We start from the raw sequence: 17,474 nt of genomic DNA, 5'->3' as shown, positions 1-17,474 counted from the left end.
GTGGAAATATGTCTCTACCAAAATATAAGGTGCTCCTTCCTCCCACTAGGCTGCAGGTCACCCTTGGGCAAGATGTAGCACCTGCTTAGCCTCACCCTCCCCCTCGCGATCAGGGTCACGGAAGCCATGGGAGCAGTTGGAAGTTGGTCGTATGAGCGGCTGGTGCATACCACAAGTCCTGGTTATGTGACTACTTGATGCCAGGTAGCCACTCAGAAGAATTACTGGTAATGGCTGGGGTCATCAGTCTTGTAAAGACACTGCCCAGAAGGCGGCAGTAGCAAACCACTTCGAAAGAAAAATTTACCAAGAACAATCATGATCATGAGACCATGATCGCCTATATTATAGGACATGGCACAGAATGACAGTGACCCTTTGAATAGAGACTTTACTATATAGAGAGAAATGTAACTATTTGCTGCACATCATTCTGACATTCTCTCACTGCCTAATCTCCATGAAGAGACATATTCCTGTTTGCTGACCATCTCACTTTATATGGATCATTCCAACAAACTTGGACAGTCTTTATTTTTAAACCTGCATTTATATACTGCAGTACCTTTCATGGTAACAAAATGTCCCAGAATGTTTGCAGCCAATCAGCTACTTAGGGATTCCAGTTAATTACTGTAGTGGCAGTGTAGTGGTTGGAACAATCGCTTTATAGCACCATCGATGACTGATCCGGGTTCAATTGCCATTTGTAAGGAGTTTGTGCGTTCTCCCCATGACCGCTTGAGTTTTCTCCAGGTGGTGCGGTTGCCTCCCACGCAACAAATCTTAACAAGGGATTAGGCCTAGGGAGTTATGGGCATGCTACATTGGTGCCAGAAGTGTGGCAACCCCTGCAGGCTGTTCCCAGCAGATCACAAATATGACACAAATGATGCATTTCACTGTACACTTCAATTTCCAATGTACATGTGACAAATAAAGCTAATCTCGTTAATCCTTCACATTTTAATTTTCTAATGTAGTTTGCCACCTTTGTGCATAGCAAGCTCCTACTGAATGTAATGAACACCAGAATTCTTGGTTATGTCTCAAGATTGTTAGGGCATATTCTGGAGACAGGGTATATAGCAAACATTAACTTCAGCAACCAATCTTCAAATTTGTAGATTAAATTTAAAATGCAGCTCTGAACAATAGTTTTCCTGGAGTTTAATTGAAAACCAGACAATGTGGATTAAAATTCATTTAGGGTGTCTGGAATATGGGTGTTTGAAAACTACATGTAATTCAAAGGAAGCACTGTAGATACACTGTAACTATAAAATTGTCCTGCTGTTACCTTTGATCTTCAGCATATAAAATGTCATGTAATATTGGATCAAACAGGCCTCTTCCTTCATTTTTAAAAAAGAGGCCAAGCAGGCTGTGACCAGTGGGGTACCACAAGGTTCGGTGCTGGGACCGCAGCTGTTTACAATATACATTAATGATTTAGATGAAGGGATTAAAAGTAACATTAGCAAATTTGCTGATGACACAAAGCTGGGTGGCAGTGTAAAATGTCAGGAGGATGTTATGAGAATACAGGGTGACTTAGACAGGTTGGGTGAAGGGGCAAATGTATGGCGGATGCAGTTTAATGTGGATAACTGTGAGGTTATCCACTTTGGTGGCAAGAACAGGAAGGCAGATTACTATCTAAATAGAGTCAAGTTAGGAAACGGAGGAGTACAACGAGATCTAGGTGTTCTTGTACATCAGTCAATGAAAGCAAGCATGCAGGTACAGCAGGCAGTGAAGAAAGCTAATGGCATGCTGGCCTTTATAACAAGAGGAATTGAGTATAGGAGTAAAGAGGTCCTTCTGCAGCTGAGACCCCACCTGGAGTATTGTGTGCAGTTTTGGTCTCCAAATTTGAGGAAGGACATTCTTGCTATTGAGGGAGTGCAGCGTAGGTTCACAAGATTATTTCCCGGAATGGCGGGACTGTCATATGTTGAAAGATTGGAGCAACTGAGCTTGTATACACTGGAATTTAGAAGGATGAGAGGGGATCTGATTGAAACATATAAGATTATTAAGGGATTGGACACGCTGGAGGCAGGAAGCATGTTCCTGTTGATGGGTGAGTCCAGAACTAGAGGCCACAGTTTAAGAATAAGGGGTAGGCCATTTAGAACGGAGATGCGGAAAAACTTTTTCACCCAGAGAGTGGTGGATACATGGAATGCTCTGCCCCATACGGCAGTGGAGGCCAAGTCTCTGGATGCATTCAAGAGAGAGTTAGATAGAGCTCTTATAGATAGCGGGGTCAAGGGATATGGGGAGAGGGCAGGAACAGGGTACTGATTGTGTATGATCAGCCATGATCACACTGAATGGTGGTGCTGGCTAGAAGGGCCGAATGGCCTACTCCTGCATCTACTGTCTATTGTCTATTGCTAGCTCGTCGCTCAACCCAGGACAGATGCAAAGAGTTGCCTATGTTTGACCCAGGACCACTCGCTGTGAAGTCTAGTGCAGATGCCACTGCCCCACAGGCCAATTACAGAGAGAGTGGTAGGTGCGTGGAATGCCCTGTCATGAGTGATTGTAGAGGCAGATACATAAGGGGCATTTAAGAGACTCTTAGATAGGCTCATTGTTAGATAGGCACCTCTCACTCAATGTTAGCAAGACAAAGGAACTGATTGCAGACTTCAGCAGACGGAAACTGGAGGTCCATGAGCCAGTCCTCATCGGAGGATCAGAGGTGGAAGGTTAGCAACTTTAAATTCCTATGTGTAACTATGTCGGGGATCCGTCCTGGACCCAGCACATAAGTGCAATTGCAAAGAAAGCACAGCAGTGCCTCTACTTCCTTTGAAGTCTGCGGAGATTCGACATGACTTCTAAAACTTTGACAAACCTCTGTAGATGTGTAGTGGAAAGAGTATTGACTGGCTGCATCATGAGCTGGTATGGAAACACTAATGCCTTTGAACGGAAAATCCTATGATTTGGCACAGTACATCACAGATAAAGCCCTCCCAACCATTGAGCACATCTGCATGAAACCATGTGGGAAAGCAGCACCCATCAACAGCAATCACCACTACTCAGACCATGCTGTTTTCTCACTGCTGCCATCAGGTAGAAGGTACAGGAACCTCAGGACTTGTACCATCAGATTCAAGAGCAGTTACTGCCCCTCAACCATCAGGCTTGTGAACGAAGATGGACAACTACACTCATCTACTGAGATGTTCCTACAACCTATGATCTCATTTTAAGGATTCTTATTCTTGTTATTTCATGCTCTCCCCAGCAAAAGAATCTCATGGTTTATGTGGTGACACGTACATACTCTCTGATAATAAATTTTATTTTGAACCTTCTGTTTATTTATTTACTGCTGAAATCCTTGTTTACTGGGCATCTTTAGAAAGGTGGCTCGTTAGCCCCTTGCTAACAGCCACTTTACTCCATGGTGAGAAAACCACTTTCTCAGGGTGGAACTGAGACTCCAGAGTTTATACGGACTTTAGTCCGACCAAACCTGGGAGGTTGGGATGTCTGACCCACCCAAACCCCGTTTTGCTAATATTTGGCAATATATTCGCCGATCCCCGGTAGAATTCCCCCTCTTGGCATTCCTGCCAGATCGAATCCTACAACAGTTCTCTCAAGCTTCTCTCTTTACCTCCCACCAAAAAAGATTTCGACTCACCTCAGTGTCCGTCACAAAACCTCATTCCAGCATTCTCTCAAACCTTCTCCCAGTTCCACCCTCCTGACTGGATAACACAACATTCCTAATCATCCTATCTTTAACCCAAGCACTGCCAGTAGAACACACTGCTTCTACAGAAAAACCATTACATGAAATACCTTACAACATTAGCAGTAAAATCTTTACCAGGGCATCAGATTGCTACTTATATATATTTGCATTTGTATAGCTTGTTGGCTTCTGCACTCTGGTTGATCATCCATTGATCCTGTTATCGTTACTAATCTGTAGATTTGCTGAGTATGCCGCAGAAAAGTGAATCTCAGGTTTGTGAATGGTGTATATATACTTTGAGAATAAAATTTACTTTGATCTTTGATGTAGGATGGAAGGGTTAGATTGGTTGATTGATCTTAGATGAGGTTAGAAGGTTAGCACAACATGATGGGTCAAAGTCCCAACTCTACCCAAAGGAGATGCCGGATTGAGAACTGCAACGGGCACAGTGTTTGTGTGTAACCAGTACAAAGCAGTGGCTGCCTGGCATACACACACTTAGAGGCATGTTCATGTCACTTTTGACTGATGCTGGCATGGTGAAGCAGAAAGGCAGCCTGGAGGGTTCCTAACTACAAGTCTCTACGTTTAACTGCAATAAAATTAAATACTGTGTTCATGATCCATGATCTAAGGACCAGCTGCCAGAGTGATTTATTATTTGAAAGGCTACAAGAGGAGAAATCAAACTAGACTGACATGCTCTCTGTTTTCACTGAACTTTGCAGACAATTTGCCTGACTCATTCATTTGACGATGAGCTCAGAGAAATCGCTTCTAACGTTCAACCTAACAGCAAGAGGGAGGCAGCTGCTTCGGCCACATGATCTGACTCTGGCACTGCAGGCTGACAGAAGCGAGAGCCCTTTGAATCTCATGGGTCGTCTGTTGCCAATAACTACAGACATCATTTATGAAACCACACTCAGGATCAATAAGGAGTTCCTGGTGTACGGATTGTTCACCAACATGGAAAATGATTGATGTCAGGAAGAAAAGGAAGAACACCTCAATAATTCCAGTAACCACAGGTAGGCACCTGCCCCATTGAGTATGCCTGCAAGATAACAAATCTCAGACTTGTATATGGACACACACACACACACACACACACACACACACACACACACACACCACCCACCCCCCCCCAGGTTAGGAATGCCTGTCCTAAATTATTTAGAAGAATGAAGGGCAGATCTCATTGAAAGGCAAAGACAAAATGGACAGGGAAAAAACATTTCACTAGTGGGAGTGCCTCGGACTAGAGAGCACAGCCTCAGAACAGACGAACTTCTATAGCAGCAAAACTGGTTCAAAATCAGAACAATTGACGCTAGCCTACAACCACATGGGGTTGTTATACTTGCATGATGCACCCTCAACTCCAATGAAATGACTGTTTCAAAGAGTCAAGTCCTTTATTGGCAATTAGCAAAGATACAATTAAGCATAATTGAGTTATCACAATGATATTAAGTGGTCAGCAAAGATGTGACCTCCACTGGTTCCAAGCTACAAACTGCCATGAAATAAGCAAGAATACATAACTTATTCTGCTTGCCTTTAATGCATCCCCACTCATGTGACCAGTTACCATAATAAACATCCAACACAGAGTACAAAGCAGATGGAGAACAGATACACGGCTCCTACAATGTCCCTTTTAGAACAGAGATGAGGAGGAATTTCTATAGCCAGTTGGTGGCGAGTCTGTGGAGTTAATTGCCACAGACAGCTGTTTTTAGTTTTTAGATTATATGAATTTCAAATGGAGGTTGATAGGTTTTTTTTATTAGAAAGTGTGTCAAAGGCTATGTGGAGAAAGCAGGAGAATAGGGTTGAGAGGGATAATAAATCGGCTATGACTGAATGGCAAAACAGACTTGATGGGCAGAATGGTCTAATTCTGCTCCTATGTCTTATGGTCTCAGTTGTTAATGGTATACATTGGTGTAAGGATACAGACCACCAATATCAATTACTAATAGCAAAAGGGCCAGCACTGCAGTACAGCAGTCCGTACTGATGCCTCACAGTTCCAGAAACCCAGATTTGATCATATTCCACTGAATTTTTCAGCTTCCTCCCACATGTTGATAAGTTAATTGCAACCTGAAGCTACCCCCCAGTGTAGATAGAGGCAAGTTAGAGGAATCACAGGGAAAGTTGATGGGCGTTATGAGAATAAAGTCTGAATGAATTTTCCAAGGAGGAAACCAGGTGCGTTGATAAGGGTTAACTGAAGACTTTTGAGGAGAATAATATCAGAATATTTCCAGAGGACATTTGAAATCTAAAATACACTGCACATGGGTGTTAGAAACAGCCTTCTCATAGCATTTAGAGTAAATATTGAGATGGGCACTTGAAATGGCAGAGAAATACAGTGCTCAAAGCCAGGTGGTAGAAAATGGGACCATACTGATAATCTCAAAATGGGACTACAAATTCTAATACTGTATTTGGTACATTACCTTTCTTCAAAGGCCCATTATCCTCTCCTGTCATGTTCCTTCTTCTTCAATCCCTTACCTCTTCCACCTATCACTACCCAGCTTCTTATTTCAATCCTCCCTCCCCAACCTACCGACCTTCCCCCTTACATGATGTTACCTATCATCTCCCAGCTTGTACTTCTTCCTTCCCCCACCTTCTTACCTGCCTTCTGCCTCCTCCCTTCCAGTTCTGATGAAGGGTCTCAAGCCCAAAACGGCAATTGTTTATCCACCTCCGCAGATGCTGCCTGACCCAAGTTCGTCAGCATTTTGTGTGTGTTGTCCAAGATTTCAACGTTCAAAGTACATTTATTATCAGTCTTGCGAAAGAGAGCGCTGAATGTGCAAGTCTTTTCCTGCCAGTACATAGCCTCTCCAACAGCAAGCCACATGTAGTGCCTCACTGGTGACACACAGAAACTAAACTCCTTTCCGACTCAGGCTGAGTTACTGAGGATGGGGAGGAGGTCTGGCCCTTGCACACATAGCACGCAGGCTCACCAGTGTGTGGACGTGTCCAGGTGCTCGTGTATCAGATCCCCAGCTACGGGTAAATAGCCTCACTGCTTGGTGAAGCCTACGGTAGTAAATTCAGAGTGAAGCCCCTAAGGCAGCTGGACATCATTGAACATCCTTCCAGCAGTTCCTGCAGCCAAGCTGGTGCCATACGTATCGCTTCGTAAACTTTCCTTTGGACTGCTCTAGCGAAGATGAGAGGGGGATCGTGATGACTGGGCATCTCAGGATCTCTGTACCTTCCACCCAGGCTTGTGATGATGATCATCATCACTCATTGTCTTTCGAGACAGATGCCAATCATGTTCAGTATATACAACCGTGAGATTCGTCTCATTACCAGCAGCCACAAAACAAAGAAACAATCCATTTTTAAAAAAAAGACCGTTAAATACCTAACGTGCAGGAAAAAAAACCCAAATTGTACAAACAACTGAAGTTCTCAAAATTGAGTCCATAGCCATGAAGCCAGTCATCACTGCAGCTAATTCATTAGCTGCAGGCCACAGCCTCAGTTTAGTGCAGAGACGAGTAAACCTCGTGGAGCAGCAAGGTGAACTGATACCCATCCCTCTCCTCCACCCCTGACACCCTCACCTTTTCAATTTGGCCCAATGCTTAAATCAGCCGAACCTCAGGCCATTCTTTGCTCTCAGACCTGGGCCCTGCCACTTCCAGTACAGTATTTGCAGAATCTCTTGTTTATTGATTTTGCAGTTGTTTAAAATTAAACAAAACTGGGATTGTGCATTGTGGGGAGAGAAAGAGATTTCAAGGTGACTTGGCAAGATTAAAAAAGTGAACAAAAAAACGTGGCAGATGCAGAATATCATAGACACAAGAGGTACGGTAGACACTGAAAATCTAGACAATACAACAATGTGCTGGAGGAGTTCAGCAGGTCAGGCAGCATCTATGGATGGGATGTTTTGTAAACAGTCAATGTTTTGGGCTGAGACCCTTCATCAGCCCAAAATACTAACTGTTTATTCCTCTCCATAGATGCTACCCGACCTGCTGAGCTCCTCGAGCACATTGTGTGTATTACAGCAGAGGTAGTATAACTTGAACAAATCTGAAGTTAGAAAAACAGAAAGGACTATTAAAGGGGTAAGTATTAATATATAAACACACTTGAATAGCTGATTGATAAGTGCAGCAAACAGCAGGCAAATGATGCATTCAGTCCCCTGGGGCATCTCTGAGGCTTGCTACTACCTTTAATTTGCTCTCCAACTGTATAAATAAGGCCCAGTGCAAGCTGAGATAGAACACCTCATCTTCCATATGGGCAGAATGCAGCCCTCTGAACTTGGTACTGAAATGCACTACGACTGGCTCACTTTCTTTGTCTGGATCATTACAGGCTAGTTCAACAGTAGGTGTTAAGCACGTAATATTGGCTCAGTTCTCCACTGACCATGGACAATACCTGAGCTGCTATGCACTTCTTACAGCTTTGCAATTTTTCCAGCTTTTGTGTCTTTCTGTTTACCTTCTCTCTAATAGTCCTTATTAACTTAACAAACATACCATAGTTACAATTTGTGCCCATTACAATAGGCTGCGTCACAGCATGGTATGGAAACACCTTGAATGGAAAATCCTACAAAAGTCCATCACAGTAAAGCTCTCCCCACCACTGAGCACACCTATGTGAAATGCTGTTGCAGGAAAGCAGCATCCATTATCAGTGACCCCCACCACCCAGGTCAAGCTCTCTTCTCACTGCTGCCGTCAGGAAGAAGGTACAGGAGCCTCAGGACTCATATCATTAGATTCAGGAACAGTTACTCATGAACAAAAGGGAATAACTTCACTCAACGTCACTTGCCCCATCAGTGAAATGTTCCCACAACCTATGGATTCATTTTCAAGACCTCTTCATCTAATGTTCTTGATGTTTATTGCTTATTTATTAATCATTATTATTATTTATTTATTTTTGTATTTGCAGTTTGTTCCCTCCAGGTTGAAAGCTCAAGTGGGGCAGTCTTTCAATTATTCATTGATGCCCACAAGAAAACAAAGCTCAGGGTTATATATGGTGACAAATATGTACTTTGACAAAAATTTATTTTGAAGTTTTGATAATCCGATAACTTGGCTCTGTAGCCCACCTGGTTTTGTTTCCTGCACTCTCTTAACATGCAATTTTTAGCCCATTCATGAAACAATTTATTTATTTATTGAGATATAGTGCAGAACAGGCCCTTCAAGCCACACTGCCCAGCAATCCCCCAATTTAACCCTAGCCTAATCACAACATGATTTACAATGACCAATTAACCTCCAAATGGTACATTTCTTGGACTGTGGGAAGACACTGGAGCACCCAGAGGAAATCCACACTGTCACAGGGAGAACATACAAACTCTTTACAGGCAGTGGTGGGAAGTGAACCCAGGTCACTGACACTTCAGCTGTCCTCAACGTTCAAAGTAAATTTATTATCAAACTACAGGGGTGTATGATGTGTCCAGGACAGGGCAACTCCTCCGATGAAGTGGCTTATTGTGTCCATTCCGGGGCAGCTCACTCACCTTTGGTTCCCACTGGACACTCAGCGTTTACTTGTGACCCCAAGTGGCCGTTTCACGCATCAGCAGCCACACCGGTACACCACTTCGACAGGTGGGCTAAACAAGGTGAGGAGAGCTGGTGGCCTCATACCCTATCCCAGGTGCCTACCCTAGTGGGCAAAGTCAACTCCGGTGGACTGGCAAAGGAGATCTACAGTGAGATCCAACGGGCAGGAAGGTGGTACTACAACACTCCATGGAGAGTGAAGGGAATGACAAGCCACATAAAACATTACGGTCACCCCCTGCAACCAAGGAAGCCCCTACTTTGTGACGTGTATTCGTACCACTGGACTGGACTTCTGAGGTTGAGAGAGTGGAACTGTCCCAGTGCAAATGGTTTTTGCACTTTAAGAACTCTCCTGCATAGGTTTCCTCTCATCTTTGGACACGGTGGACAGCCACCATCAAAGTACATATATATGTCACCATATACAACCCTGAGGTTAGTTTTCTTGTGGAATATATGGTAAATCCAAGAACCACCACAGATGAATGAAAGACCACACGCAGCACAAGAGACAAACAACCAATGTGCAAAGACAATAAACTGGGAAAATACAAAACAGAAAAGGTAATAATAATAAATAAACATTTCATATTTATTGAAGAAGCCTTGAAAGTTGTGGGAACAGTTTAGTGATAGGGCAAGAGAAGTTGAGTGAAGTTATCCCCTCTGGTTCAAGAGCTTGCTGGTTGAGGGGTAATAACTGTTCCTGAACCTGGTGGGTGTTGGTCCTGAGGCTCCTGTATCACCTTCCTGATGGGAGCAGAGAGGAGACAGCACTGCATGTAGATGTGTTCAATGCTTGGGAGGGCTTTACCCATGAAGGACTGGGCTGTATCCACTACTTTTTGTAGGATTTTCCGCTCATGGGCGTTGGTGTTTCCAAACCAGGCTGTGGTGCAGCCAGTCAATATACTCTCCACCACACATCTGTAGATGATTGTTAAATTTTTAAATGTCATGTTGAACCTGCGCAAACTCTTAAGTAAGTAGAGGCATTGCCACGCTTTCTTCGTCAATGCACTGACGTGCTAGACCCAGGACAGATCCTCTTAATGATAATGTGAGGAATTTAAAGTTGCTGACCCTCTCCACCTCTGATCCCATGATGAGGACTGGCTCATGGACCTCAGGTTTCCTCCTCCTGAAGTCAATAATCAGCTCCTTGGTCTTGCTGACATTGAGTAAGAAGTTGTTGCTGTGGCACCAACCACTCAGCCAGATTTTTCAATCTCCCTCCGGTAGGCTGATATGTCACCACCTTTGATTCGGCGCATGACAGTGGTGTCATCAGCAAACTTGAATATGGCATTGGAGCTGTACTTAGCCACACAGTCATAAGTGTAAAGTAATTAGAGCAGGAAGATAATGTACTCAGCTTCTCAGGAGAATCTCAGGCTTGCAGAGTACAAAAGCAGCAAACCAGAAGGCACTGAACATGCAGATGCCAAGTCCAATTGGAAAGAGTACAAAAGAATCTAAACAACCTACTCACCTGCTACACCTGACTGATTCTGCCCAGGAATCAGGTTTAATACCATAGACATATTTTATTTTTTATTTATTTAGAGATACAGCGCAGAATAGGTCCTTCTGGCCCTCTGAGTAGAGCTGCCCAGCAACCCAATTTAACCCTGACCTAATTATGGGACAATTTCCTTATAGAAATCTCTGAATTCTGAAGCTCTGAGCTCTGATAGCATCACACTAACCACTACACTCCCATGTGTGAAATTTGTTGCTTTGGAGCAGCAGTACAGTGTAATGCAACAGTGTGTTCTGGATCCAAGGTGTCTGGCTTGGATTCAGAATGGAAACCACAGGTCATTCAATTTACCAGTGACCTTAAATGATTTTTGAAAGGAAATCTTGATTTCATTAGCAAATGTTAAACACAGTGTGAAATGTTATGCCCCTTAATTACTCAATGCTACAGATATTGCTATAAAGATGTCTCCTAACGGTATAAAAAGGAGACACTTCCACTATTGAACTCATTTATTTGGAGCACTGCCACGAGAAAGCAGTATCCAACATCAAAGACATGCCTCTCTGGATGTAAATAAACCTGTATTCTGGTGCAACTGGACACAGATTGGGAGACCGCTTCATCAAACACCTTTGCTCTGTCCATTGCAAAAAGTGGGATCTCCTGGTAGTTTCAATTCTACTTTCCATTCCCATTTTGACATGTCAGTCCATGGCCTCCTCTACTGTCACGATAAGGCCATAATTAGGTTGTAGGAACACCACCTTATATTCCGTCTGGGTAGCCTCCAACCTGATGGCATGCACATCAATTTCTTGAACTTCCAGTAACTACCCTGTTTCTTCCCACCATTCTCCATTCTTGGTTCTCTCACTCACATTATCTCCTTACCTGCTCATCACCTCCCTTTGGTGCTCTTCTCCCTTCCTCTTTTCTCCATGGTCTTCTGTCTTCTCCTATCAGACTCCCCCTTCTCCAGCCTTTTACCTCTTCCACCAATCAACTTCCTAGCTCTTTGCTTCACCCCTCTTGCAGTTCTCCCTTCCCTCCCCCTACCTTCTTACACTGACTCTTCCCCTTCCTTTCCAGTCCTGATGAAGGATCTCAGCCTGAAACATTTACTGTTTATTCCCATCCACAGATGCAGCCTGACCTGCTGAGCTCACCCAGCACGTTCTGTGCAACTGCAGTATTTCTCTTGTATCAAAGACACACACCATCCAGGCCATACTCACTTCTTGCAACTACCATTGGGCAGGAGGTACAAAGCCTTAGGTCTCATACCACCAGGTTTAGGAACAGTCATTACATTCTAGCCATCAAGCTCTTGAACCAGTGTGGATAAATTCACTCACCACACAACTCTGGATGGATTCCATTATCTACAAAATCACGTTCTCAATGTTACTTTTTATTTGCTCAATTTGTCTTCTTTTGCACATTGATTGTTTTTTGGTCTTTGTTTATGTATACATATTTTTTTGTAAATTATATTGTACTTAATTTTTCCAGTAAATGCTTGCAAGAAAATTAATCCCAGGGTATTATCATCATTCATCATCATTATGTGCCATGTTGTATGATGTGCTACACCTTGCTGAAGGGTGACCTGCATGCTAGTGGAGGGAAAGTGTGCCTAACACCTCCTTTGGTAGAGAAGTATCTCTACTCCACCACCTGAAAAGCCAGTATCTAGGAACATATAAGTACTTTGATAATAAATTTACTTAGAACATCTTCAGGAAATTATCCAGTTAGGACAGAGATCTGATGAATAGACTTCACTTGGGAATGAAAACCTTTGGAATTCTCAAAGTCAGCTGAGATTGATGGAATCTTGGGCACAAGTAGATATGGTGTTAAAGTTAGTCAGTGGACCAGGCACAGGCTCCGTCATCGCTCCTCGTGAATGGCAGGTCAGACTTGAAGAGCCACATCAGAATCAGGTTTAATTTCACCATCGTATGTCGCGAAACTTTCTGACTTTGCGGCAGCAGCACAATGCAATAGCATATAATAGAGAAAAAACTGTGGGAAAAGTATACATATAAAATAGTTAAATTAAGTATTGCAAAAATGGAAATAAAAAAGTAGTGAAGTAACACAGATAAAATGCCGGTGGATCTCAGCAGGCCAGACATCATCTACGAAAAAGTGTAAACAGTTGACGTTTCAGGCTGAGATCCTTCCTCAAGACTGGGAAGAAAGGGAAGAAGCCAGACAAAAAGGTGGGTGGTGGGGAGGAAGAAGCAAGGTGATAGGAGAATGTAAGAGGGGTGAGGGGTAAAGGAAAGAGCTGGGAAGTTGAATGGTGAGAGAGATACAGGACTGAAGAAGGGAGGATCTGATAGGAGAGGACAGAAGATTATGGAAGAAATGGGAAAGCACCAGAGGGAGGTACAGGTGTCCCCCACTTTACGAATGTTCGCTTTACGTCACTTCGCTTTTACAGAAGACCTACATAAGTGACCTGTTTTCGCATTACAAAGAGGATTTTTGCTTTTACAAAAATTTTTGCCATATAAATTAATAATTTTTGCTTTACACCATTTCAGCTTAAGAAAGGTTTCATAGGAATGCTCTACCTTTGTAAGGGGGGGGGGAAGCACCTGTAATTCATAACTTTCTCTATTATTATGCATTGCATTGTACTGTACTGTTGCTGTATAGACAACAAATTTCATGACATAAACCTGGTTCTGGTCCTTCTGATTCAGAGCATACACTACTACTATCAAGGATTCTACTTTTTAAATCAGAATTACATGGCAACATCATGACAACAATTTGATTTTATGCTAACAAAAATATTTTTGGTAATTATAGACTGGGTGCAAGAATATATTCACGGGTGGAAAAGTACACATGCCCCAAGTCACCATTTTCTCAACTTATACGGTAGAGTAGAATAAAATAGAACTTTATTGCCAATGCTCAAGACAACAAGATTGCAGGTTTGCGATATTAAGCCCATAGGTTTGATGGTTGGGCTTCATAGGACTGTTGTCACAAAGAATAAATAGCTGAGAGGTGCATATTTGTCATTTCATGGAAGGAGAAAAAAATCTCTGCATAACTTTTTTCAATGAGCTAAGCAGTTCAAAGCTAAAAGGAAGATGAGGAGCAAAGTACAATGCTCTGCAGGAATTGCTAAATATTTCAAAGATAATTAATTTATAATCAATAAATTGTGTGCAGTTTTGGTCACCTAGCTACAGGAGAGATGTAAATAAGGTTGAAAGAGTGCAGAGGAAATTTACAAGGATGTTGCTGGGATGAAGGACCTGAATTACAAGGGAAGATTGAACAGGTTCAGACCTTATTTCTTGGAACATAGGAGATTGAGGAGAGATTTGATCGAGGTATACAAAATTATGAGAGCTATAGATAGGGTAAATGCAAGCAGGCACCTGAGATTGGGTGAGACTAGAACTAGAGGTCATGCGTTAAAGGTGAAAGGTGAAGAGTTTAAGGGGAACATGAGGGGAAACTTCTTCACTCAGGGAATGGTGAGAGTGTGGAATGAGTTGCCAGCGCAAGTGGTGGATGTGATTTTGGTTTCAACAATCAAGAGAAATTTGGATAAGTACATGGATTGCGGGGTGGGGGGAGGTACAGAGGGCTATCGTCTAGATGCAGGTCGATGAGAGTAGTCAGTTTAAATGTTTCAGCATGGACTGGATGGGCTGAAGGGCCTGTTTAACTCTATGATAGTAAATATAATCAGTATGTCATTTCTTACATCCTTTTGTTAATCTTTGTTTACTTAGAGATACAGCATGGTAGCAGACCCTTCCAACCCAATGAGCCTGCACCACCCATTTACACCCTTGTGACTAATTAACCTGCTGAGCCATACGTCTTTGGATGTGAGAGGAAACCAGAGAGCCCAGACAAACCCATACAGCCATGGGCAGGGCAGGGTGTCCAAGCTCCTTACAGACAGTGGCGAGAATTGAACCTAGGTTGCGGGTGCTGTAATAGCATTACACTATGTTACCAAGCTGCCCAGCACCATGGTGTAGGTATAGCTTTTAATTCTTCATTTTTCTGTAAATGCCTGCAAGAAAATGAATCTCAAGGTGGCATACATTCAGTGGCCACCTTGTTAGATACAACTGTACATCTGCCCGTTAATGTAAATATCTAATCAGCCAATCACGTGGCAGCAACTCAATGCATAAAAGCCTGCAGACATGGTCAAGAGGTTTAGTTGTTGTTCAAGCCAAACTACAGAATGTGGAACGAATCCCCTAACCACTTAGATGAGATACGGTTAGCGTGAGTCACACCAGATAAGGAATATTATTAAAAACTTCAAGAATCTTCATGTTCTAATGAAGGGTGTATTTGGCCGTAGAATGATTTTTGGTGCCATATGGAGTGGTTTGAGTATCTCAGAAACTGCTGATCCCTTGGGATTTTCACGCAGAAGAATCCCTAGAGTTTACAGAGAATGGTGCAAAAAAACAACAAAAAAAATCTTGTGAGTGGCAGTTCTGTGGACGAAAACACCTTGTGATCAGAAGCCAGACAGCCAGTGCAGATCTTCTCTGAATGCACAATACTTTGTACCTTGAAGTGGATGGCTACAGCAGCAGAAGACCACAAACATACACATAGTGACCACTACAGGAGGTACCTAATATAGTGGCCACTGGGTGTATACATACTTTGATATGAAATTTCAGTTTGATCTTGTTGTACCATCAATTCAATAGCTCCTATGATAATGTATTATTGCTCCTCACGTTTCCACCACCAATAGTGCACATGTGAAGGGCTGCCACACAGACATCAGCCATTCAGATTTCAGTGGTGTCCTGGTCCTTCCCACACAGAGCCTTGGCAGTGTCTGCATTGAGCTTCACTGTGTTCCTCAGAGTGATGGAGAGCACTTGGGAGATGTACTCTTTACATACATTCATTCTCTCTCACATACACATTGTCTTGTCATTCTGCAGTCGATGCACAGCGTGTACCGACTTCAATGCCCTCCCTGGGATGTTCTCATAATGGGTCATAAACCAAGCTGATGCATCTTATGGTGCCTTTCCCACCATACTTGGTGGAATATTCCATTTCTTTAGTAACGAGAATGTGTACATGTTGCATGTATACTGTATTTAACGTAGGTAGGTACTTCTGTTTATTTTGTAATATGATTGTAACTACATTGTGGGGTGCATCATCCTCTAATTCATGTGTTGACTTAAGTTAACTTTGTGAGTAATTTCTTCGGCAGTTTGAACGGGGCACGACTGTGCAAGCACGTGAAGGTCGGCCTCTGAGACAGCGGGAGAGTTTAAAAAGCGAACAGATTAATGGAGCGGGCGACGGAGTAGTGGGAGACAGAGTAGGAAGGCTTTGGCTCGAGAGGCTTCGGCGAGCAGAGGCTGAGAATGAACTTGCTCCAGTGAGGTAAGGCCGGGTAAGCTCCTTTAATTAATTTAATTAGCTTAGAAGTAGGTAATGGATGCAGCAGTTAGGGCAGTCGAGTGCTCCGTTTATAGTTTGTGGGAAGTCAGGGCGAGCACAATTGTCCCTGATGACTATACCTGCAAAAGGTGCATCCAGCTGCAGCTCCTGACAAACCGAGTTAGGGAACTGGAGCTGGATGAACTTTGGATCATTCGTAACGCAGAGGCAGAAATAGACAGGAATTTCAGGAAGATAGTCACCTCTAGGAGTCCGGTGACAGGTAGTTGGGTGACTGTCAGGAGAGGGAAGGGGAATAGACAGGAAGAGCAGAGCACCCCTGTGGTCATTCCCACCAACAGTAAGTATACCGTTTTGGATACTGGTGGTAGGGACGATCTACCAGGGACAAGTTGCAGTGGTCGCACCTCTGGCACTGAAACTGGACCCTCAGCTCAGAAGGGAAGGAGAGAAAAGAGAAGAGCAGTAGTGATAGGGGATTTGATAGTTAGGGGTTACAAATAAGAGGTTCTGTGGGAGAGATCGAGAATCTCAGATGGTCTGGTACCTCCCTGGTGCCAGACTCCGCGATATCTCGGATCAAGTTCTCAGTATTCTCAAGAGGGAGGGTGAGTAGCCAGATGTCGTGGTCCATGTAGGGACCAATGATGTGGATAGGAAGGAGGAGAAGGTTCTGCAAAGACAGTTTAGGGAAAAGTTGAAGGACAGGACCTCCAAGGTTGCAATCTCAGGAATGCTACCAGTGCCACGTGCTAGTGAGGCTAGAAATAGGAAGATAATGCAGCTAAATATGTGGCTAAGGAGTTCGTGCAGGAGGGAGAGCTTCATGTTTTTGGACAATTGGGCCTTGTTCCAGGGAAGGTGAGACCTGTTCCGATGGGATGGTTTGCACCTGAACTCGAGGGGGACTAATATCCTTGCGGGAAAGTTGGCTAGTGCTGCTCTGGGGGGGGGGGGGGGGAGGGGGTTTAAACTAGATTTGCAGGGAGAGGGGAATCAGAGTGTTAGAGCAGATAGTGAGGTGGAGGAGGATGAAGGTCATGTGAGAACTACAAGTATAGTGCATGGAGTAAAGCCAGATCTAACATATAGAGAGGCTTTGAGGAAAGAGCAGCAGAATAAAGGGTGTAAAGGTAGTAAGGTAGAAGGGCTAAAGTGTGTGTACTTCAATGCAAGAAGCATCAGGAACAAAGGTGATGAACTGAGAGCTTGGATA

At 43.4% G+C, this 17,474-nt stretch overlaps 1 protein-coding gene across 5 annotated transcripts in view; it reads right to left on the bottom strand.

Annotated features, from left to right (window-relative positions):
• Positions 1-17,474, bottom strand: part of tango2 (transport and golgi organization 2 homolog (Drosophila)) — a 259,000-nt gene that overhangs the window by 134,988 nt on the left and 106,538 nt on the right. Inside the window, exon 1 of one of the 5 annotated variants that reach the window (XM_073051899.1) lies at positions 6,389-6,466. The exons of the other annotated variants lie outside the window; for them this stretch is intronic. The gene's annotated coding sequence lies outside the window, so the exon portion shown is untranslated. Of the gene's footprint in view, positions 1-6,388; positions 6,467-17,474 lie in introns of those variants that run through there. 5 annotated transcript variants of the gene reach the window in all.

Source organism: Hemitrygon akajei, chromosome 7, assembly GCF_048418815.1.
Source record: "Hemitrygon akajei chromosome 7, sHemAka1.3, whole genome shotgun sequence".
NCBI lineage: Eukaryota > Metazoa > Chordata > Chondrichthyes > Myliobatiformes > Dasyatidae > Hemitrygon > Hemitrygon akajei.
The sequence above is the reverse complement of the archived record's forward strand: the minus strand, read 5'-3'. Positions and strand labels throughout refer to the sequence as shown.